General features: G+C 40.1%; 1 long non-coding RNA gene across 1 annotated transcript in view; it reads left to right on the forward strand.

The window, feature by feature from the left end:
* LOC309437998 overlaps positions 1 to 25,677 on the forward strand; it is an 84,649-nt gene that overhangs the window by 49,106 nt on the left and 9,866 nt on the right. The window contains exon 5 of the long non-coding RNA XR_014183703.1: positions 20,156 to 20,326. This is a non-coding gene — a long non-coding RNA (uncharacterized lncRNA). The remainder of the gene's footprint in view (positions 1 to 20,155; positions 20,327 to 25,677) is intronic.

Here is a 25,677-nt window from a genome sequence, read left to right on the forward strand (position 1 = left end):
CATTCAACCTGATTTGGGTACACTGGGATGTGGGAGAGAAAAGGCCCACATGTACGACATCTTAGTGGAGCAGGACAAAACAGACTTTAACCTGTACCTTTGTTAATTTTGTAGGGATTATAACTACAAAGTACAGAACAGCGTTTTATGATGCAAATTCTCTGCTGTACAGAGTTCTGCACATTCAAACATTAGCCAGTAAAACACAATAACTAAATAGATAATATTTATCTGGAAAGTAACTACAGCAAGGTTTTAGACTATTTTTCTGTATTACTGAAGCTGTCAGGTCTCCATAGAGCAGTTGTCATGTCAAGCATTGCAAAAGTGGATTGAGGATGGAGGGCTCCTAGCTGCATAGAGATGCAATCTGAGAAGCAGCTAAACAAACTTTGACTCAACAGTGCAGTAGCACTTTTTATTCCACGTAGAAAAGTTGGATGGAGTAAAATTGCACTAAGGATTTGAAACTGCCCCCCTTAAGCTGAAAAGTGAAGGAAAACAGAATCAAAATCTCACCTTTTTAAATTATGGCTGCACATACCATTTTGCACCAGAAAATGTGGTTATTGCTCTGGGCTTGACTCCTCTTCCAGCATCAAAGCTCTTGACCCCTCCTGAGACTTATGGAGAGTTGGACACAAGAGACTAGCCTGTAGGTGGGACTTCTGGTTTCTAGATCTTGACTCTGCAAAGGAGACTAATCCCCTAAGAATTTCTGCTCCATCCCTACTTCCTAAGGTTTCCTGTTCAGTGGTGACCTGGAGCATCTGAGCCATGGATGCTGGCAGAGCTCTTCTTCAACTCAAAATGTTTAAAATTCAACATTTTTGTAGCTACATAAACAACTTTGTTGGTGTTCAGATTTTTCTCTCTGCAAGACTCTTGGAAATGTATGCTCTTTGTTGCAAATAGACTCATTCTTTCCCCTCCATTTAAAAATTTCCCATGAGTAGATCAGGTGGTCAAGCTCTCATGTTTCTTCTTCACTTTGAAGGCAATCACCATGCTTGACTACTGACCTTTTGAGGTGAGTAGCAAGGCAGGATTATATCTCAGCTGTGCCCACTGTTTGTTTTTGTCATACCATCTGCACATAAATAATTGACAATTTTTTCACAGTTTTCTGAAATACTTTACCACATAGAAAGTACATGCCTGCTGTACAATCCCGCTGAACTTGATCCCACTGAACTCTCCCTCCATCTCTTTTCTCCTTTCTGCAGATTCTGTGGAGTCAGATGGACCTCCTTATGGCCAATTGCGGGGGTTCCCCATTTGTTTTCTATTGATGACTCATTATCAGATTTGCTCAGTTTATGAGTAAAGGGATTATTTTTCTAAATGGGAATTCAGCCTGGGCCCCGCAAGTCAAGCTGTGCTCCCTTCTGCTCTTCGCATTATCACCACTAATAGAGAATCTGCAGCCCGGGGACTCAGCTGACAACTTCGTCAATGATGCATGAAGCAGGCTAGACTCTAGTTGCTCTACCATAGCTGCAGTAGAGCTACAGTATGAACTGAAGCAGGAGTTCCATTTTTTTGTCACCTAAACAAGCAGATGGGACGGAGTGATTCAATAGAAGCCAAAATATTGAAATTATTTAAAGTACCTTTACGAGTTCGATTTCTAAATGGTTACCATGTCATCTTGACTATTCTTGTGTTCTATGTATTAAGTGCCCTACAAGGCATCTCCTGCCACAGTTTTTTACTGTCTACTACCTTTTCACATTTAGTAGTTGCAGTGAACACAATTTTGGGCTTCTGAATTCTTCTCATTTCTCCATCTGCATACAAATCACTGCTCTTCTCTCAGGGTTTCCAGAATTTCAGTGATGTTTTCTTAAATCTAAAAATATGAGCATTTCCACTGGTCTCTGATGCTCTTTGAGACTAGTTTTGAGATAAAAAAGGTATTTGAGGAAAAAAAAAGTATTGAGAGATATTATCCATTGTTTAATTTCATACTTAAATTTGAAGTATTTTTTTCTTGGAAAACTGGAGGATGAACCCTTTGTGTTGTGAAAAAAGAACAAAACCTTAACTGTCCGAGATGATCAATTATGCAAATGCAGTGACTAAGACCAGCTTGAGAAACATTGCTAAAATATCTAGGGGATCCAGAAGTTCACATGAATGGACATAAGATTTTCATGGTTTTGAGTCTAAATTGCCATTCAGATGGGAGAGACTGAGAAAATACCTGATGATTAATGTGAAAGTACTTCTTTGCTGTCATCTTAGTCTTAATAAAAATTGTACGTCATCAAAAACAAAACCCTAAACCAACAAATCCTGCATCATAATCAGTAGTGACTGCCACATGAGGAGATGGTATACAGAAAAAGAAGTTAGAAAGTAAACTACCTTTTTCTCTTCCTTCTCTCTCCCCTCCCCTCCCCTCCCCCCCCTCCCCTCTTTCCTCTCTTTCTTTTCTTTTCTTTTCTTTTCTTTTCTTTTCTTTTCTTTTCTTTTCTTTTCTTTTCTTTCTTTCTTTTCTTTTCTTTTCTTTTCTTTTCTTTTCTTTTCTTTTCTTTTCTTTTCTTTTCTTTTCTTTTCTTTTCTTTTCTTTTCTTTTCTTTTCTTTTTTCTTTTTTCTTTTCTTCCTTTTTTTCTTTTCTTTTATCTCTTCTCTTCTCTTCTTTTCCTTTTCTTTTCTCTTTTCTTTTCTTTCTTTTCTTTTTCCCTCTCCCTCCTCTCCTCTCCTCTCCTCTCCTCTCCTCTCCTCTCCTCTCCTCTCCTCTCCTCTCCTCTCTCTCCTCTCCTCTCCTCTCCTCTCCTCTCCTCTCCTCTCCTCTCCTCTCCTCTCCTCTCCTCTCCTCTCCTCTCCTCTCCTCTCCTCTCCTCTCCTCTCCTCTCCTCTCCTCTCCTCTCCTCTCTCCTCTCCTCTCCTCTCCTCTCCTCTCCCCTCCCCTCCCCTCCCCTCCCCTCCCCTCCCCTCCCCTCCCCTCCCCCTCCCCTCCCCTCCCCTCCCCTCCCCTCCCCTCTCCTCTCCTCTCCCTCTCCTTCCCTCCCCTCCCCTCCCCTCCCCCTTCTATTTTCTCCTCTTCTCTTTTCTCCTCTTCTCTTTTTTTCTTCTCTTTTCTTTTTTTTCTCTTTTATTTTCTTCTATTTTCTTCTCTTTTTCTTTTTCTCTTTCTTTTTCTTTTTTCTTTTTTCTTTTTCCTTTTTACCTTTTTTTTTTTTTTTAAATTAAGCTCAGAAATGAAGGTTTTTTTGGTCAGACAGTTTGGAAAAATTTTACTTCTCTTGGAAATCTCAAGATCCATGGAATTTTTATAAAACAACAAATGAACAAAAATTTTTCAGAAAGTATTATGGAGGGAATACTTAAAATTTCTGCAGACTGGAATACACGGCAAAAGGCAGTCCTAACCCTGGGGGAAACTTGACCCTTCTGGCTGCACTTTATGTTTAAGGAAATCAACAAGGCTTTGTAGTTCACTACTCTGCAGTTGGGCACAATCCGTGGCTCAAGGTACCACGGATTCAGGACTCTGGTGTACCACTTGGTAAGGAGCATGTTAGCATAAAGAGTGTCTCTTTTGCTGACCTGGCCTTATCCAGAGCAACAGGTTATTCACTCAGGATTTCTCAGAGTAGTCATCTCTGTTCTCTCATTTGTTTCTATATTTGGGGTCTACGAAAGCCTCTGACACTTTCTTTTTCTTTGTAGAACTCTAGGTCTTTGACTCTACATACAGAAAATAAAAAAATTTATTCTCTGTTCATTTTGAACTTAACACCATCTGATGAAAATCTGCTAGAGAAGCTGCTTGACTTTTCTTGGTTTCACAGAGGCACCTGATGTGTATGTGCTCTGAGAGCTGTTCACCTCCAGAGTCATTCACTGATGGAATGTCATGGAGAGGAAGAAAAAGGGAGCCAGCTTTGATCACTGGAATCACACAAATTGAAAGGAAAAAAAATATTAAGTAAAGAAAAATGTGAGATAATGAACTGAGGAACTGGGAAGGCTATTGCAAAGTTAAGAATGAGTTTCTGTTCTGATTGTCAGAGGGATGGATATGAATTCTTCTGGAAGCACAGTGAGGGGCAAATGCTGGAGTCACTCGGGAAATGGTACAATGTGCCTCTGGCTACCCTCAAGTGGAAGAGCCACATACATACTGAGGACTGGAGTAAAACATGCATGTGGGGTTAATGTGTAAAATGATAGGTGAGATTATCTCTTTCCCTTAAACACAGAATACTCTAGAAGGATTAGGAAAAAGTTGACTTCCACTGGAATCAGGGCAGAAAGAAAAATCATCCTGTTTATTTCTGGGCACTCCCTCCAAGGCTTTGCAGGTGACAGGCCCAGTGAAAGCATCCATCTCCGCTCTGTGCTCAGTAAGCAGAAAATGAAACAGAAGAGTCAGTGTGACAGTGAGTGATTTCAAGCCACTTGTAAAGGCATGCATTCAACCTGAGGCCATCAGCTTGGGAGCCCTCACAACAATAAGGGTAGTTTTTAATAAAACCACAGCTACCAGAATCCAAAAGGATCTTGAACAAGACAAACAACAAATGCAAAGCCTTCTAAAATGCATGCTGCTCATCAAGGTACAAAAGTTCCCCAAGGCACTTTGTCATGATTTGAAGTTACTATGGTATTCTTGTCTGCCCTTACCTGACTTCAGCCTACCTTAGCTCAAGAAATTCTTTCCAAAACAGACTGCAGCAGCAAATTATGATTATTTTTTTTCTGGATAAACTTCATAGCTCCTTTCCCAGTGTCTGGGCTCCCTCAAACCATTTACTAAAGACTTGATAAGAGAGGATGACTTATATGTAAATCCTGGGACTAATGTCATTTTTGCTGTGTGCTACTGAACTGGCACTGCACTGCTCTAGGGAGCTTATATGTAAATATACAACTTCCCAGAGAAGTCTGCTCAAAACTTCACTATGAGGGCTCACAAAATTTTGGCATCATATTCTCTTCAACATTCATTGAAAAGCATTGGTTCAGCAAAACAGGACATTTTTCAGTGGGGTCCTGGATACTTAGGTAGAAACAGGGACTCACTTCAGCATTACCAGGACTCCAGTGTTTAGGTTCTGAAATATAAGAAATCAGCATTAAACTCCTAAGCCAGAAGGCACTTTTCTACCTGCACCTTCCTAATGACAAACACTATATTCAGCAGTGTGTAGTCAGCCTTTCTCTTAATCTCTTCTGGAGTTTTCAGTAAACAGAGCCAGGTGATGCAGCCTCTTACTTGTGATGTGAGGGGTCAAACACCAAATCCAAGCATTGCATGGTCCTCTTTCTGGGCAAGAAGTCATTAATATTTTATACAAAATGGAAGAGTTGTAATAGGAGGCATGGAGAGGGGTTGAATTCATAGTGTGGAAGCCAGAGCTTCCAGTCAGTATACAAGAGACAGGTTCAGAAAGCTTCTGTGGGCAGGCCAGCTATGGAGACTTCAGGTTGGCTCTTGTGCATCTCAGACGCAGATTGCAAACACTGGATGGTGGGACGATTTCCTTTCCCTCTTTTACTGGGCACAGACCAAGTTCAAATCTCAGCCTGTTTTGCAAAAGGGATTTTTTTTTCCAGATGGCTCTAATTTTCAGTTTAAGTGTGTGTGTTAGGATATGCTTTCTGCTGCAGCAGAGATCAATAGCAAATGATACCTTTGAAGAGGAGGATTTGAGGGATTCTGCAGGAAATCAGAGAAAACAGGGTTATACAAGCCATTGCTTCCTTGAGAGGGTGACCTCAAATAGTATTTGGTCTTTTCAAGCAGTGGTTAGGTGTGTATATCACAAACCAGCAAGTTATAAAGCAAATAGAATAATGAGAAAATAAGTTAATTGGAGTTTTATGACCGATATATTCTGGAGGCTACCTCTCTTGCTTCCTTCAAAAAAAGGTGTTGAAAGGGAACCAGGAATGCAATTTTCACCTTCAATAGCACAGTCTATTTATTATGCAGGCAAAGCTTCCCAACAAGTCTTATTTTAAGGTGTGAACAAGTACTGCACAGAGATTTGCTCCTTTGTGCATCCTTTCCTCAGGAAACAATACAAACAGGCTCTTTTTAACCTTCTAATCTTCTGAAGTCTCATAGCTGAGACAGTGAAATGTGATCTAGTCCAAGAAGCCTTACTGGACTTCCCAAGCAAAGGCACAAGGAGATAAGGCAGAGCTGAGGGATGGCACCGTGTGCAGTTGCATGTAGTATAAATATCTATCATCTACTTACTTTTTGAAGAAACTCTTAAGCTCATCTGAACAGTGAGCCTTTCAGTCTTTCAAGGAGGGGTTCTTCCCTTACAAACTTAGTAAAAGTTGACTGTCCAGTCCAAGCAAATTATCTCAGCTCCCTCTGTGACCAGCAGAGAGAGCCAAGCACCTTTAGAAGTCAATTGATCCATTCCGCCGGCACGAATTTCTAAAGTTTGCTAAGTTGCTAGGTGGATTTTCTGCTGCTTTGCCTCTTTGTCCCCATTGACAGTAGGAGGAGCATAGAAGGAGAATTAGGCAGGGCAGGATATTAGGCAACTGTATGAGAAAATAGTGGAGAATCCTCTCTTAATAAGGAGACGCTATTGCACCCGATTCAGAAATTGAGGGTTTTGCTTGTTATTCATCTTTGCTACTACGTTTTGAAATTCAACTGTTTCTAACAATGTTTCTCTTTTTTTTTTTTTTTTTAATTGGTATTGGAATGTGCTAGAAAAATGCGTATTTTTGAAGACATTAACCTTTGAAAGACCTAAGATAAGCAGGGACAGCACACAAACAGAAAAGGCAGGCCTTGTATCATATACAATGGTCATGTAATCACTCCTGCAGTACAGAAGGATAAACACTGTAGGTCTGTAGCTTAACTGGCTAACAGGTGCATACGTGTGTGTGGAGAGATACAGCAGTCATGGAAAGGCTTAGACTGTTTTGTCGGACAGTGATTTACTTGAAATAAAAACTCCTGTAAACCGTTTCATGATGCTCTAATCTAGAATATACCTGCAGGGTGATCAGTGCCTTTAGCATCCTCTCAGGTCATGCAGAGAGCGCTTCATGCCCTGCAGGGTTGTGGAGACTTGTGTAAGCTTGCTACAAAATTGCTCCATCCCTTGGGGAGTTCATGTGCTAGCAAGCTCTGATGACAGCTCAAATACATATCATTTATATCATTTTTGTTTGCAAAAGATTTCTCCATCAAGTTACTACTAAAGTTGTGATTTCTAGTATGACTAACAACTAAACACCAAAAACTGGCATTACAATCAAGAACTTAATGCTTTACCTTCCTACACATAGAATCACAGAATCACAGAATGTGAGGGATTGGAAGGGACCTTGAAAGATCATCTAGTCAATCCATCTGCCAGAGCAGGAACACCTAGATCTCTGAAATGTATTCACTTTGCAGTGAGGTTGAGCAACAGTTGCTATGAGAATATGCTTTGGGTTTTCTGTTATTTGCTTAGTCTCCTTACAATCCCTAACAATCTGTACTACATTATACCATTTAAGTCTTTTGGATATCTAAACCCAGTGGGTCAAATTTTCAATGTGAAACTATTCAGTGTAGCTCCCTAGACATCAGCAGTGTGCTGTTATTTTACACTAAGGGGGACCTCATCTGCCATGCTGATGTGACAACAGCATCTTAAAGTATTTAATAATGCTTAGCAGCATGCCATAACAGTATTTAAGCTGAAGTGAAGAAAACAGGATATCAGATCAAAAGACAGGGGGAATTTAACTTGGTGGAGTATTGTTAGTTTACCTAAATTGGGATTTGGACAAGCTTACAGCAATAATATATTGTTTGCCATGTAGCTGTCTTGCCTTAGTATGATCATTAACAAATGATTAAGTGACCAATTGTTGCTTATGTAAGTAAAGAAGACTAGTGTAATTTGTAGAATTTAATTTCAAGTATCAGTGTAAATTACATTAACATCTGTGCACTATCTGTTCCTTTCAGCACAGTTCCAATTTTAAGTTCCAAGTATAAGAGAATGCAATTTAACATAATTGTGGTCATTCTATTTTCTTCAATAAAAGCAATCATTGCCTATAGCTGGTTTCAGAGTGTTGTGAACAACTTGCAACAATTACCAAATATCTGTTAAAAGGAGTCTCAAATCTGAGGAGAGGTTTTTTGTAATTGGCATTATATTTAACTTAAAGATGCAAATGCACAGACTGTTCAGAATATCTGGCTGTCACTGAAGTAAGATGAAGGGTATCGTTTTGCAAAAAGTCTCAGAAGAGTGCAAAGCAAACAATAATCTAATTATTTTACCTTACTCAATTAAAAGCTATTGTGTGCATTAAGATCTTGATCCTTATTATATTGAAATAAATGGCAAAACTCTCACTGATTTCAGTAGTAGCAGAAGAATCCAAGATGAAATTGTTGTCTAGATTGATCCAAAATAACTATTTCCTTCAAGTTTTTAACAACATTATTCTCAAAGACAAGAATAATGCCTTGAGCAAAAGACTGGTAATCAGGAGCTGTGTATTCTGTTCCAGGAACAGAAAAGCACATGCTCAACTTTAAGGCCATGTCTAATTGCTTTCCTGAATGGAACTGCTTCTGGAGCTAAAATTTGTATTCTGGGCAGTGCCCTCTATGTGTTTGGCATGATCAGATAGGGCATCATGCAAAGTGACATACACTTGTCCCATTGGTGTCAGGGTAGTGTCATCTGGGCAACTCCTTACAGGTCCAGGATCTTGGTAAACATCTTCATCTTTAAACAGGGATAATAATGACAATATAACTTGGTGCTGGTAAATCATTTCACATATTCTGGTATGTTTGGAGGTAAAGTGATATATAAATGCAAGGTTTCACTGTGACATTGATATGGCATTTTCAGATATGAAGGTCATCTGGCTTGCTTAGGACTCCAGTTTTCTGTTTTGGATGTTGTTATAGACTTGACATTGATATACTTGATCAAGTCCAGAGCACTTTGTATATGACTAATAAGTCCCTTCTTTTACAAGGTGGGAGAGGACTGGGGACCATTCCACTGTAATGTTTTAACACCAGCAATCTCTCCTAGTCCTTAGCAATCTCTGTTTAAAACTGAGGAACAGTGAAACAAGGAGAGGATTATGATGATTAATAAAGGAGTATTTGTGCACCTTAAGGTAAGATGAAAAGCTGGAGTAATTGGTACAGCTCTTGAATATGCCAAAGTGATGTAGCCTTGTTCACATTACTTTTGCATCCTTAGAGTCTGTGAATCCTGATTTCAGTCAACTGTTTTCTTCAAAAGAGAAATAATAGTTTCTGCTCTGAAGATGCACCTTGATTCTGGATGCTTTGCTGCTGAAAATGTAGCACGAGCTACATGCTTCATCAAAAGAGCAGAAGCCCTGGATTATACCACCGTGAGACTGATTTTAGCCCTTTTGGAAGTTTGCAAGTGTGCCCATATTTAAAAGTATGCTGAGCTCTTGTCTCTTTTCTCTTTGGCTTGGTTTTCCTGGACATGGTGCTGGATTACACTTAAAGTGTTCACACCTTTTCTTCCTCCTAAATGCAGTGCTCCTCTTGTACATCTCCTTATTTGTCCATCCTGCTTCTCATGTGGTCCTTGAACAAGAGCTGGTCATAGAGGGGGAGCCCTGGGTAGTTGTTGTACTGATTTCCCACCAAGGTGTCTGGGCAGTTTTCACTGGCCATGATGCTGACTAGAATACACAGTAATAACAAAGCAGAGGCCCAGGTCATATAAGAGAATTATAGCAGAAGTCTACAATCAGAGCTTGATGTAGCTATTCAGTTACAATCCTCCAACATCAGCTTATTTATCATTCCAAGGGTTTAGCACTGGGCACTGAACTTCAAAAAAAATGCTCACAATTTATGAAAATTGAATTTAGAATGTGGAACAATGCCTTGGTTTTAGTTTCAGTGACAGACTTGGAGGTCAGTCACAGGTCTGGAAAGGCCCTGGTTTGGAAGGAAAGCAAATTCATATCTGGAACCAAACTCCAGGGCCTGCACCCATCATGACACATCACTTGCTTGATTGAACATTGAAACAGGAACTGAAGAAGTTAATAAACAACTCTTTGAGGATTTTTTTGGTGCAATCTCCACGTTTAATTTCTTTTCACTGTTTACATTTGCAACATATTTGAAAGTCTGGCATTTCACAAGAATATAATGAGTGGTAATTAGAATAAGCAGGAAGAATCCAAGCCAAAGTCAATATCTACCTTTTTTTTTTTTTTTGGTAAGCAGAAGCTTTGTCAAGTTCAACAGAGAATTTTTCTTCATAATAATTTATTACAACAGTTATGAAGAAAAACCCTACTCCACAAACAAAAACATTAAACGAGACAGTTGCAAAATTAGGCTCTGTTTACAGAAGAGAAACTGCCTGGCCGGGACTCCTACCTCTATGGCTTTTCTAGGAGAAGCTGTGCCTTGGGCAGTAACAGCTGTGCTGCTCGGGTGCTCACATCCACAGAGCCACTGCAATACAATCAGCCATGGGAAACAAGAGAGGGGTTGTTATAACCTAATGAAATTTAACAAGGGCAAGTGTAGAGTCCTGCACCTGGGCAGGAACAACCCCAGGTTCCAGTATAGGTTGGGAGATTACATATTAGAGAGCAGTGTAGGGGAAAGGGACCTGGGGGTCCTGGTGGACAACAGGATGACCATGAGCCAGCACTGTGCCCTTGTGGCCAGGAAGGCCAATGGCATCCTGGGGTGTATTAGAAGGGGGGTGGTTAGTAGATCGAGAGAGGTCCTCCTTCCCCTCTACTCCGCCCTGGTGAGACCACATCTGGAATATTGTGTCCAGTTCTGGGCCCCTCAGTTCAAGAAGGACAGGGAACTGCTGGAGAGGGTCCAGCGTAGGGCAACAAAGATGATTAAGGGAGTGGAGCACCTCCCTTATGAAGAAAGGCTGAGGGAGCTGGGTCTCTTTAGTTTGGAGAAGAGGAGACTAAGGGGGGACCTTATTAATGTTTATAAATATATAAAGGGTGAGTGCCATGGGGATGGAGCCAGGCTCTTCTCGGTGGCAAACAATGATAGGACAAGGGGTAATGGGATCAAGCTGGAACACAAGAGGTTCCACTTAAATTTGAGAAGAAACTTCTTCTCAGTAAGGGTGACAGAGCACTGGAACAGGCTGCCCAGGGAAGTGGTGGAGTCTCCTTCTCTGGAGACATTCAAGACCCGCCTGGACATGTTCCTGTGCGACCTCACCTAGGTGTTCCTGCTCCAGCAGGGGGATTGGACTAGATGATCTTTTGAGGTCCCTTCCAATCCCAAACATACTGTGATACTGTGATACTGTGATACAAAGACACCAGTCTAATAGATGTAGAACTTCACAGGACTTAGAAGCATCTTGCGAAGTGTTAACATCTAACGAGAAAGTTTATGGCCCTAATGCTGCACTTCTGCAAACATTAATATAGGCTGCTGTTAGCCAAGGGAAATACTTTGTGAGTATCATTACTTTAATTGGTCCCTGTCATCTAGTTAAAAAGAAGAAAAGAAGAAATACTCCTGACAAAGAAACAATGCTCTCTGCCAGTGGTGTTTTGCTGCTGTAGGAGTATGTGTGTCCATCACAGCCTTGTCTTCCATCAGCACACCATAGTGGCAGGCAGAACATCGCTGGCACAAGTATTTGCCTAAACCACTGCTGTTATCACCAGCTCAGATGTGTGTATGCCTCAGCCACTATGGCACAGGCTGGAGTGCCACCAGCCTGAAGGTTATGGGCCTTTTCACTGCAGGCAGCCATGGGCTGTTCTCCTGCTTCAACACTTCTGAGGCTGAGGGGCTCACAAAACTGCTAATTTCTAAAATCATTATAAGCACAGTTGTGTGGGAATCAAGATTCAGCAGGGACTGTTGTTGGAGACTAGTTGTACCAGTGGCTTGTGTAAGCAGGGATAAGGCATGAAACTCTATTTCCGTATGTGTGGTGTGGAGCTAATATTTACTTAGGGCAATGCCTGTTGTGATGCAGATGTGTATGTCAGGAGACCCTTGAGGGTGGGGAGGTGGGGAAAGGCACTGTGTGCAGGTGATTACTGCGGTTGCCAGCTCTTTGTGATTCTAGAGGTGACAGAGGTGCCAGCTGGGGCATATCATAGCACCGGCCTGTGCTGGTCAAGGCTGTTCCCTTCTGAACACAGCAAACAGAAGCTCAGCTGCACTGTTAAGATCCATGCATATCTGTTCCTGCAGGTGTGTTGGTTTCCCTTTCACAGCCCTGGCCGCTGCAGGGTTTTACTGAAATTCCCTTCTGTTACAGAACCTAAGTTGAGTCTATTAGCACAGTGTGTTTTCTTCTTTCTAGATCATTTGAAACCTGTGGCAAAATTAACAATATTGTTTTGGTTAATTGTCCTGATCCAAGAAACATTGGCTGCTCCCCTGGGTCACTACAGCAATTTCTTTTACGCTGTAAAACGCTCTCTTCCCTAGAGTGAAAATGGGTATGCTGTCGTTATGTGACTCTACAGTTCCACACTGACAAAGTCTACCTGTGCACTTTTTTAAAAAGCTAGTAAGCAACTGTCACATCTACTGGAGTAGTCTTAGACACTTATTTCTACTTTTTTTTCTTTCTATTGTTTTTTATTTGATGCTACAAGATTGACAATAATGTTTCAGTCTTTGTGAATCTTGCCCTCTTCGACTGTGCTGGTTAGCCTCTGTTTTTCCACAGAAAAAGCCAGCCAAGCTAAGTCTTTCCTTTTGATTCAGGCAGGTTGCAAGGTCAGTTCTGGTGGGTATGATTTGCTAATGAATTCATGCTCCATTTCTCAGCTGGCTGGTTCTGCAAGTAGGCCTAGACGAATACACTGACATTTGAATTTAAGGGGACATTCAGAGACCTACTCAAAAAACAGATTTAGAAATCCGTACAGTACAATTGAAATGTGAAATAGAATAAGTAAGAAAACACTTTGACATTAAAAACATATATACGTGTGCATGTATATATAAAAATCCTTGTTATAGATTACAGTTTATATAATTTCATATATGTCACCATCACTCTGAGGACTTCTCTGTTCTCCAAAGAAACGGCAAAACTTAAGCACAAGGAAAAGAAGGGATATGGCAAGTGGTATTTCCAGCAGATTCACTACTAATTGCACGGCACATGCCAGTGCAGAGGAGACAGAGAGACTCACAGGGCCACCGTGTCCTTCCCTAGATGTACATGGACATTGGGTCAGAGCACAGGCAGAACTGAGTACATGGATCCTCATCAGAGCACCAGCCACCCAGAGTGGGCCATCTTAGTCAGGTGAAGACTAGCCTGGACTAATTTTTCCATTCCTGAGATAGGGAGAGACCAGAATATGAATCCTAGGTTGCAGTTCATCCTTTGGGCTGCTCTTTTAGCACCACAACTATGCCCAAAACTGGGAGGCAAAATCTCTCTGTGCCTACCCTGTTTTTTACACTCTTTGCATCAGGATCAGAAAAATTAGAGGAAGATTTTTCCATAGTTCAGAAAGGTCTAACAGAGTAGGCAAGGGCTAGGGGCTAAGGCACTATGAGGTACTTCAACATCGGCTTAATTTTCCTGTTTTGTCTTATACTTCCTCTGTGACTGTACTCAAGTTATTTCATCTATGTTTCCACCTGCTCCGCTGTGAAAGGCAATGGACAATACCACTTCATTTCTCCTGCCATTTGGTTGTAAACTGCTCAAAAAAGAGTGTCCATCATTATCACCTTTGGCAATGGGTTCTCTGTACTTACAGATGACCATTAGTCCTACGCAGTGGTAATTAAAAATTATTCATGAACGTGGCTTTTCAAAGGGCAGCAGCATTGTATGATCCTTGGTATGGAAAGGTCTCTGACAGGTGAAGGGAAAATAGTGATATCTTTGGGGAAACTCCAAGCTTCCCCTCAGCATCCTTAGTGGTTCTGATTGAGAGACATTCTCATAACTAATCTACAATATGCCAAGAGTATTTGGCTCCCCCAAAATTGCAAAATACAGTTCAATTTCAATGGTGACAAGGCAGTATCTTATGGATGGAACCGGGAAATTGCTTTGACTCACTCCTTGATCAGGAGGTTCAAAACTACATTTGCAACTTCTAACTGAGGTGTCCTAAATACCATATGAGAGCTGGATGTACTTTCTGCCTGTCATGTTGAAGTTATTTTACTGTGAAAAGGAGAAATCAAGAAAATTTACTGGGAGTGAAAGCGAAGTGAGGAGAAAGGCACGAAAAAGAGGAATGTAGCTAGAGTTGAGAACAAGGGGACAACTGTAAAAGCTGAGAGTCTTGGGTACCATTGCTTAGCCTGTGGGATGTTTCTATATTAAATGCAAAGTGAATAGTATATGTCACTGTCAGCACCATCTCTGTTAACTAATTCATATTTTTCCTTTTACCAGGTCTTTAAAGGAAAAAAAAAAAAAAGAGAGAGCCCTGAAAGGGTTTTGCGGAATGGGTTTTGCTTCAGGAACAGGCTCCAAATGGCATGTTCCTTTTTGCTGCTGCTGCGTAATGTCATGACAACAGAAGATCCCATTTTGTTTAGTCCTAAATTTCTAGTCCCACACACATAGTACAGACAGGTTGTGAGAATCTGACATTTGAAATGTAAATATTGTTTTGCCTGATTTCTAGCCACCAAGGTCTATTACAGGTTCTTAATCCCTACCCTGAGATTAGAAATAATAATCTAAGTTGTCTGGAAAATCTCTAATATAAAACTGCCTTGGTTTTGTACAGAACACACCACAACTATAGTTATTTAGCTTGCACATGAACACCTGGCAAAATTGAATTTCTTGGAACAAATGGTAATACAACTTCTTTACAATAATCTGCATGTAAATAGGCATGCAAAATCTTAATTTCAGATTCTCTAAAATCACAGCTTTCAGTTGAGGTACATTAATGAGTTTCAGCAGAGTATGAGATAAAACTCCAGAACTGTGAAGCCCTTTAGAATGTCACATTTTTGCTATCTCTCAACAGCTTATTCCATTTTTTATGATCTCATCAAGATGTTAAAACTACGTTAATTACGTCAAATGCTTTGATTTGTATTTAAACTGTTTTCTGCACCTCAGAAAGGTTGCCGTTTTAACTGCCCAAGTGTAAAACACAGTTACAGAAAGGTTTGTAAGTGGTAATGAGACATAGTAATCTTACCTGCCCATTCAACATAGATTCGTATTTCTGTGTCTGAGATTAGTATAATGATGCACTCTTGTTTGGATTATACAGGACTACATACAAAAACAAAATGTGGGGAGATTAGTGTCAAAACTTCATTTAGTGGATAATATCTTGAGGACGGGGTCTTAGGTTCAAACTAAGGATAATTGCAATTAATTGGATGTAACTTAGAAAGCAAAGTCTTTTCAAAATGATGGTCAGCTAATGAGTAATCTAATACGTTTGGAAGAAGGACTGTTGACTGGAAAGCAATTAATTTGATGTTTCAGTGTTGTTTGTCTCTGCTCCCTCAAAGCAAAGTGAACACAGAACTCCAATGACACCCAGTATCAGGAAACAAGAAGGTGCATGGATTTTTTTTAAGATATTACCATGTTCCAATTGGCTTCTTGAAGCAATTTTTACCCTCAAGGTTTAGTTTTCACTCCTGCTGGCACTTAACCACAAGCCCAGATTTCTTATAACTAGTATACAAACAAGATTGTTGCCAAAAAGAAAAGGTACTTTTAAACATACAAATTGTGTATGCATCAATTAGTCTGTTCTGTCAGTGTTCCTTAACAATAGCCTGTGTGAAATTCTCCTCAATACAGCCATATTCAAGATAAAGTGAGAAAACCTCTCCATGTTAAAACTAGTTTTAACATGTTTATATTGCATAAGATTTTAACCAGATTCATTCACTGATCCATGTTTCTACATGGCATGTTATGTACTTGTGCCAACACCTGGGAAAGGTTGGAACTCAGCAACCAAGGTGAGGGACGACAGCACTCCTTACTGTGGACTTGCGATCTTGGGTTTGCCCTCCTTATCTGTACAAGAAAGGACAGGCTGAAGATAATCTAGCCCAGCCTAGCCCATTGTTTGATGACAGGCAGGGTATTCTTTCTTCTCCTGGGTATGTCAGATCTGAATTAGAACAAAAAGGTGAATCTGGGCTTCCTACAGCACACTGGACTAGGGAGCAAAGGAGGATTAATTAGAACTGCAGAGTATGCGGTGACACAGACCTGCTCAATGTGCAGCTATATCTATCTTTACAGACAATGCTATAAGCTATCAATAGCAGTTGACTAGGATAAATACTTGAAATAGTTGCTAAATAGAAGGCTGGCAGCAATCAGCTGGCTTTGTTAAAAATAATAGCTCCTGACTTGCAAGGAGGAGGTAGGTTACTTGTTAAGGTAGCACACTTAAGAAAAATCACAGGGAAAAAAATAACAAAAGTGAGATAGAATTACAGAGTCATAAAAATAGCTCTTTAAGCACTCATTTCCCTATTTCATGGCACCAACTCTACTGCAAAGAGTCCATAGCCAAGAAAAACTAGACTGTCTCAGTAAAGGAGGCAGTTATCAAAAGCTCTTCCATAACAAACCCTCTTAGCTAACTGACAAAACATAATCACAGAGGAAACCGAATAACCTATCAAAAATCAGCTGGTTTTCTGATTCATCCAGAAACAGCTCTTCTCTAAATGGATTATTCTTCCAATTGGTTTGTAGGAACCAGGAAAAAATATACTTTTCAGAGCCAAAAAGCATTTATTTCCTAGTACAGAGTCCCTCAAAGGTATCTTGACTGATACCAGTCAGTCAGGAGATCATTTACAGACCTTCAATAAGGAAAATACAAATTTTCTTTGTGGATTTTACAGCACCACCCAAATGATTGCTGCTTTCTACATGTTTCTAGCTGCCTATTGTTTGACTTTTGTGTTTGCTTTCCAGAAAGTACATTTAAGAAGCTTTTGTTTGATAATTAGTTTACCAATAATTCTGATTTAAAAAAATAATGCCATTTCCTCTCAAACTAGTCAAATAGCATATTATTTACTTTTTTTGCTTCTTTTTCTTTTTTTTTAACAGGTGTTTTGCACTAGGGGCTAGTGTTAATTAACATTCAACAAACTCAAGTACTGGAAACATTGTCCACAAGCTGAAATATAGATGATCCCCTGTAAGACGTGTAAACTGGTATTAATGTCACTTCCATATAAACAGGAAAATACAAGAAATACTGCAAAGATCTATTAATTAATGTTACAGTAAAAGGACAAGCCTTTCTTTGTATAGAGATGGAAAGTTCTGCCATGGGATGCACGTTCAGTTTGAAATGATGGGTTAAGGATCACTTACCATCTACACAAAACTATCTAGAGGCGTTGCTCTCATTTTACTCAAGTCCCCTTTTCAACACCAGCCAAAGCTTAAGGATCATGGAAAGACTTTATAGTTATTTCAGATTTTGGAAAGCCATACGTGCTCAATGGGTCCTACAGTGCACGACCTACATCACTATAAAGTTTTTTACACCCTTCTGAATCATGTATTTAAGGCAGTCCTGCACAGTCTGATTGGAAATCAGACTTTCGTAGGTGAGACATTTTCCTTTCTTTTATACTCTTCTGCCGCATTCTGGTAGGAGATTGCATTCCTGTTTCAATTTAGGTTTGACTCAGCTTAGAAGCCCTCATCTCATTGTGATAGCCTCACAAAGTCTGGACTGTTTTGGCCCAGCTCAGAAGATGGGGCACAATCAGTATTGTGTGAACATGAGATCTTGGAGAACTCTACAGGGAACGCTGCTGGGGAAGTAGGAGTATAAACTATGCGTGGAGGCAGAAGGAGGATGAGCCACATAAGAGAGGAAAATGGGGGAGAAGAACACCCCAGAGTGGGATCAGGTCTTACCCACCACCTCACACCAAGCTCCCATGTGCCCTCCTGTTCCACCACCACCACTGGGGCAGTGCAGTGAGGGCAGCTGTGCCACAGCTCTGCAGATGGGGAAGCTCTTCAGTGGGGCACACTTGAAAGTCGGACTCCAGAAGACCATCAGAAGGGATGATTTCTCCCACTTTGTAAGCCCAGGTGCAAGGTTGCTCTGAGGTCTCGGACTGGGGGGAAGTCCTCATATTAGGCAGCCAGTGTCGGGGACTGGCACCCAGACTAGGAGTTATGAGCCCTGTCAGCCACCACAAAAATTAGCTCTTTTCAGTTCAGGTTAGTAGATACCAGATGCTTTATCAACAAATAGATGAAATTATAGGGAAAAAGTCACAGGAAAACCTACCTGAAGTTGAAAAGTGTTTTGTCTTGTTTTCATTTTAACTGGAAACCTGCTGGAATCCAGAGATGACATTAAGCTTGCTTTTAGAAAAGGTAATTGAAAAGAAAAAGACAATCAAGGGATGAACAAATGAAGCCTTTTCTTACTGCTGTATGAATAAAAAATGTTATTAATAAGCCCTTTCATTTCAGGCTTCCACTCTGCAGTCACACATTTTGAACGTATAGCCACACAGATGAAGGTTTTTACCTCCTAAGTCCTTTACTGCAGTACAGATGCTTTTGAAAATGGAAAAAGGAACCACAGAAGGCATGGACACACAGCGATAAAGGACAGTGGGGATATAGATTTAATCAAAAACCCTTTTAAATGGTTCTTTTAATTTCTCAATTTTCAGTATTCATATTCCATAACAAATTCTTTACTAAAAATGCCTGGTGTCATTTTACTGGTTTTTTAATTTCAAACTAAAAAAAACATGGACTCCCCATGGGCCTGCAAAACAAAAGTATCCATTTGGAAACCTTCTGAGATTCTGCAGAAAAGAAAATAATAACATCTAGTGTGAGTGTGGGCTCTCAGGCTCTTTCAGTACACCCAGGAGAGCTGCAGGATGCAATCAGGATACCAGTCTCTTTCTTGGAAACAGGAGTCCTGCAGAGGTATTTCATCAATGCTTATCCTTCTGTCTCATTGTTGAGGGAGAGATATTCAACAGAACGTAAATACTCACCTGCAAGCAGTTATCTAGAGATGAAGGACACGATCTAAGAAGCTTTGAACATCTAATAGTGGATGGAGGTTAGTGGTGCTGAGGTTAACAAGGTTAACAAGACACTGGAAACTAAAGGACCCATTGCCAGTTAAGTGTTGCCCTTTGAGATTCTCCAGTGAAACCCTTGGTGTGATAATCAAGGACTGGATAACCTAATGTGCATGGAAGGAGAAGACACTAAAAAAGGAGAGATGGAAAGGGGCTGGGGACCCAATATTGCATATACAGTTTATGTGTGATCAGGAAAAGAAGTATACCAGGTCCTGACTACACATTTGTGAGTGATTAAAAGGAAAATCTAAGTTGCGTATTAAACTATGATGACTATAATATGAAGTGCAGAAAGTTAATGAGCATATAAGGAAAGAGACAGAGGCAGGGGGAGCAGCACCCGTGTTTGTGATTCACATCCACCTGGAAAGACCTGGAAAAGACAGAAACAGCAACAGGCTAGTAAAATAAGGGGGAGAGGAGGAGAGGAGATATCAGTATCTTACGCCAAATTCAGTCTCACCCTACAGAACCTTTCCCTCTTTAAATTCCTGGGGGAAAACATTGTTTTTATATATACATTTTTGGTTTTAAATCTAATGCCTTCGAGGACATGCTGGCAGTTTTCATTTTGGATAGTGAGAGTACAATGAGAAGATAGGAAATGTGTATATGGAGGTCAAACATGTTGGTTTGTGTGGCAGTCATTTGAAGAAATATTGAACTAAATTGATTTTCCTTCTTTGGTACCCTTAGTGTGCTTAAAATGAGATGGTTTTGTGTGCCTGTCATTGGCTGATGCTGGAATTAAGTCAGATTTAAGAGGGCAGCAGGACTTCCTTGGACCCCTGCTGGTCATAGCAAAGAAAAGCAAGTTCTGCAAATCCAATCGACTAAAGACTGCAGAGGGTTTATCCCTATTGTTAATTGTATTAACCTACAAAAGTACTCAAGGATTAATTAGAAATAAGGATCAGGGGATGAACTGAAGATTCTCAAGGGATACACTCGTATGAATTATCCTTGAACTGCATAATTATTTGAATTCTTACTATTTTGGAGTGGTGTGCATACCTGAATATAACCCTAATTGACTCCTTTATTCTTAACTTTGTGTTTTTGTACAGATTGCTAATCATATTCAAGATGCGAACCACCTACCAAAGACCTGCAGAAACAAAAGTGAAAGAACTCTTAGTGTCCTAATTTGAGAGGAGGTTACAGCACAATATTATTAAGATCAAACTGCCTCTTGCCTCAAATCAAGAATAAAACCACTCTTCTTTGACTAAAGTCAGGTAGGATTCTTCTGCTCAGCTTGTACTCAGATTTTCCCTTAGGTTAAGCTGTAGTCAAAAGAGAAGTGGTGCCTGATTAAAAGGTGGAATAAATGAACTCAAGTGCTTTCTGAAGGGAAAAGCAGAACTCAGGGCCCTCATGTTGATGCATGGCACTAATACCATACAATGTTGGCCTTGATTTCAGCACTAGTGATAGAGATCTATCCCAGTCCAGAGTACTACCTGGAACCTGTGAAAGGCTACAGCATATACCAGCTGAATTTAACCAGGGATCAACTTGCCATGAAAGTATCAGCTTTCCAACCCTGTCACCTCCTGTGGGCTTTTGAAAGCTTTTCTCACAGTCTGTGGCTGCCTTTTTGTGTCACTGTAACTCTAAGTAGCGTTGTTAGAAACTGATCGTGCTTCCTTTTAAAAAAGATGTGTTAAACATTAAAGTAAAAAACTCTGAAATATATATTGATAAGCTAAAAAAAAGGAGAAGGTAGAAAAGTACCTTGCAGGCAGTGTTAAAAGAAGCAGTAGAAAAAACTCTTAGATCTGCTTCTTTCATCCAAGCTCTCATTGAAATGACTGAGAAACCTTTCTCATTCATGTCAATGCAAATATGTGACTGCCGTGTTTGAATATCGAACAGCTGGTATATTTTTTTTTTTTCCATGCCAACAAGAAGCTGATGTATTTTACTACTTCTGAGAAGTACTGTTGGTACTATACATCTACAGAACAACGGGAAAATTAAATTTTGATGCTAAACCTCAGGGCCATATTCCTCCCTCCACCTTATATTACTATTTCCTCTGGTTACTGGGAGAACAAGGCACTAGCCATCAAGAACTGTCTGGCCTGATTACATCTAACACCCGGTACACAGTAAGTACAGGCCAACCATCAATTGCAAGGAGCATTTTTCGAGTCTGAGTAACTTTGTGTTTTCTAGACATGTCAGGAACTAAAATATGTAATGTTCAAAAGCCATGAGGTTCTGTGTCCTCCCTGTATTTAAGCCAACATGCACATTGGGAATTCTGGATGTTTGAGAACTTAATCTAATACTTGCACAGTGTCAACATGCAGTTGACTAGAGGGGACACCCTTGTAGCCCAGCAGAGATGAATCTGGCATCTGAACTAGCAAAGAGCTGTTGAAGAGATCTGAGACATTAGGCCAGCTTGCAATAGTCCCTGTAACTGCTGCCTTTCCAGCAGCGGCTGCAAGCCTGCCCATTGCCTAGTATGAAATGTATTTGTCACACAAGTTGGGCTGAAATAAGTCAAACAGTGTAAAAATATTTTGTCTGTAGCTTCAAGCAAAAGGGAGGTGACTGCTTATTTCTCCTCTCCTGATGCTGACGTGAACATAGCATGTACTGTTCGTAGGTAGTGACTGATAAGAAATCTGTGGTGGGGCTCCTTACCTGAGGTGAGGTTTTATTCTAATGTCAGTTAAGTGAACAATATTAGAAGGGTGGGTTTGAGTTTGGAGTCCTTGAAGCCATCTTAGCAAAATTTATTAAAGCAAAATGCTTGGGAAGGGAGGAAGGGAGGGAGCGGATTTCAGCCCAGTCTTTTAGAAGGGTCAAGCAAAGCTCTTCCCTTCCCAACTGCTGTGAGTGATCCGTGGCTCTTTTGGACCACTGGTTTTGGCTGTCGGAAAACACTGGGTCTTTGTAAGTTAGGCTATATGCTAGTCAGATAGCTACATGGACAATCAGCTGGTAAGATTATGACCTAAAATTGCTAGTGAAAGCCTGTATCCAGGTAGCATATATGACTTTTTTCCTACCTTAGCTCTTTGTAGAATGATTTGAGGGCAGATGAAATGCCACAGTGCACATGACACAAATGTGTGAAAAGCTTAATTAACAGAATAATTACACAGTGAAAATGTGATCTTTTCTCAGTCAAAATCTGGCAAAAAGCTTGAGCCCTGTGGAGTACAACTCCAAATATCTAGTCAGTGGAAAAGCCATTAGTCACAAAGAGGCTGCATCTGCTGGAAAGAGTTAATCAGGTTCCTAACTTCAAAGAACACAATATGCCTTAAAATAACCTTCTCTGGGCTCCTCAGGCATGCTATAAATGAATATGTGATTTTCTCCCATCTACCTGGGTGAATCTGCATAGCTCAATTAACTTCACTTGATTTATGCAGGTTACACCAACAGAAGATCTGGACAGAACCTAATAGCATCTGTACATCTAATAGCCCAGCACGGTGTATGAAAACCGTGCATTATTCTGCATCAGCCATCCCTTTGCAGCCAGGATGAATTGCAGAAGGATGCATGATTTATTAATTAATTCCTTTTATACAGAGTGAATCTACACTGCTTCTAATAAATTTCCACACTGGCAGGCCGTGTGTTTCTTTTACGTACAATACATAGCTGTGAAAAATATGAAGATAGTCAGACAGTGTAATTTTCTTGATATCTGGTTAGAGACACATTGCCTAACCATTTTACTCTTATCAATAAAAGTGTGCATCATGCCAGAAATTCATCACCTTGTTTTTTTTCTTTCTAGCTTCTTAAATTATTTTAATTTTTGTCTCTTTGACAAATTTAGATACTATGAATTAAAAATAAATGACCTTAGATATTAGTTGTAGTACCTTTTTTTAAACAGACTCAGTTATAAATCTGTTTTTTGTTTTGTTGTTTTAATATTCTTATTTCATTGTATTTTTCTTATAGGGCAATATTTAGGCCACTGAGTTGAAGCAAATCCTGCAGTGTGATTATCTTCTCATTGAAATGCTCTCTATTGTGCCTATTTATTTGATGTGTTTTTCTTGTACATTGTATTTCTGATGGCTTTGGGGTAAAATAATCATTATATGTCACCCATACTATCTCTTTTAATCTCCAAAAGATTAAGCATGTTTATTTAAAAACCCTTTTGATAGTGTCTTCACTAACTCAGCTATTTTATAAAATTGGAAATAATTAATCAGGGAGATGCAATTCTGATAATGCCATTTACACAACTCCTATGAGGCTAGCTAGCAAAATAACTGGAGATATGTAAGTATCTGACATACATACAGTCAGAATGGGAAAAATATTGTAATTTCATGTAGGTTATGAGGTGCTGGAAAAATACAATCAGCAAAAGAGCAGTTCAGTTAATGAATCACATTCTTCAGGGACCGGTGGACTCAGGAGATGGGTAATGGGATCAGGAATGGTTCTTCTCATCTCTGGGTCACTGGTTCAAATCCAATACAGATAGGTAGCAATTAAAAGTCACTGCTATTTGCAGGCTCCGTGACAATCTTCTTGAAATGGAGCTTGTGAACACATGGGCACTGAAATAAAAATAACCAACTAACCAAAAAAAATCCCCTAGAACATCTGTGAAACTCATATGCCTCCTAGCCAGTAGAGTGCTCAACAGGGCTAAGCAAAAGTTTATCGACTTGCTAGAGCTCAGTGTGAGCTGTTTTTACATGCTGTCATGCAACTCATACATGTCCATGATTTAAGGGACACACATCTGAGCTTGTGACAGAGGAGTCTGCATGGACAGTCACTGGTGGCACTCTCTGAATTTACTCATCTGAAATGACATCTCTTGCCTGCGCTCAGTTGGGTCTAGGCATGTCAGTGGAACACCACTCCTCCTCCCTCATCTGGAGGAGGGTTGTATGGTCCTGGGCTCCAGGAGCTCTGTAGCACCAAGCCATCCTCTGCTAGCTAGTAAAGATAGTGTGCGATTTATTCTGTGGGCTTCCTGAACGTCAGCTGATCACTCAGTGGTGTGAGGGCTGATGTTGCCTGTCACCAATCTGGAGTTTCAGACCACAGGGAGGAACACAGAGATCCCAGTGCCCCTGTGGTTTGGGGTGTTGATGTTAACCCAAAGGACAGGTGCAGATGGGACCATGTGAGTGGAAAGGCACAGGCAGGGCATCACCTGCCAGTCAGCACTGCAGCAGGCTTCAAGGCTGACGTATATTCAGATTGTAGAGAAGAACTGCTGAAGCTGGCACCCAGGAATTTAAAGTTTAACCTTTTTTTTTTTCAGTGCAATATCAGAGAGGGAGACACCTGGGTGCCTATCATGGGGCCCACTGCCTGAATCTGCTTTCCCAAAAAGTAGGTTTTAGCAAGATACATTCAAGCAGTGTAGGACAATGTTTTTCAATTATATATAATTTAATTTTCCTGAAACTTCATACAGCTTTAGTCTTTAAATCCAAATTCTCTTGTATAAGACTATGGAAGAGGCCTTTGTTTTTGGAAGGACAGGGTTCTGTAGCAGCCAAATCAAAGTCTGCAGAAATGAATGTATTTCATCCTTCTGAAACTGTGATTTGGCATATAGTGAGAACAGCTGAGACAGTGGGGGAAATTTCATGCAGATCCCATCCTGTTAGCTGTTAAAGCAATTCCATTTGTGCTCTGCACTTCATTGTTTCCTAGATAAGAAACTCACCAAGCTCCCCAGATGAGCTGGTCTCAGAAAACTAAGGTTATCTTTAAGACAAAAGATATTCTTATTCTCAAGGAAGGTGGGGGGAGAAGGAAGAAAAAAAATGACACTCAGAAGAAGAGAAAAACAGGAGCTAGGTATACCATTATTTAAATACCCCCTTTCTTGTTTTGGTCCAAAAGTGAATAAGCTATCATCACAGAAAGGAAAATAAATTTAAAAAAACAAAACAAAACCAACAACAACAAAAACACACAACAAAAAAACAAAACCAAACCAAAACAAACCACAAAAAACACCCCCCCAAAAAAAAACCAAAACCAACCAAACAAAAAAAACAACCACCACAACCACAACAGCAAAACATAACAAAAAGGCTCATGTTCAGATATGTGAAAACACAAAATTTCCAATAAGCAAGATGTATCTCTCTGGGAAGGCTTTCCACAAAAGACCTGCATAATAAAAATCCTCATTGCCTTCTTGACCCAAGAGAAGTTAATTGCAAAAGAGCTGCTACCATCCAGTAACTGTACTTAAGTGTTGTTTATAGGGAAAGACTTAGGTGCTCTTTGGACGCTGAAAAAATAAGATACAAATACATGTTCACTGCTATCAACGTGCAGACTTGTAACAAACCACCCTCAGAGACTGAAAACTGCAGCCACATATTTCAAGTGTCACTGATAAGCATATATGTTAAAAGAGCAGCCTATCACAGGAAATATACTCTAGGGAATGCTTCTGCATTTGTATGGGAAATGAGGCCTTCACTTAATGATCTAGTTCTTGGACATTTCAGTTTTGCTGCTTCAACATCACAATATAGACATTTTCAATTATTTTAACTTCAGGGAATTCATATGGACCTTTTTAATTTTTTTGCATTACCATTTTGTTTTGGAAATG

This window comes from Streptopelia decaocto (assembly GCF_964273445.1).
Source record: "Streptopelia decaocto genome assembly, chromosome: 3".
Lineage (NCBI taxonomy): Eukaryota > Metazoa > Chordata > Aves > Columbiformes > Columbidae > Streptopelia > Streptopelia decaocto.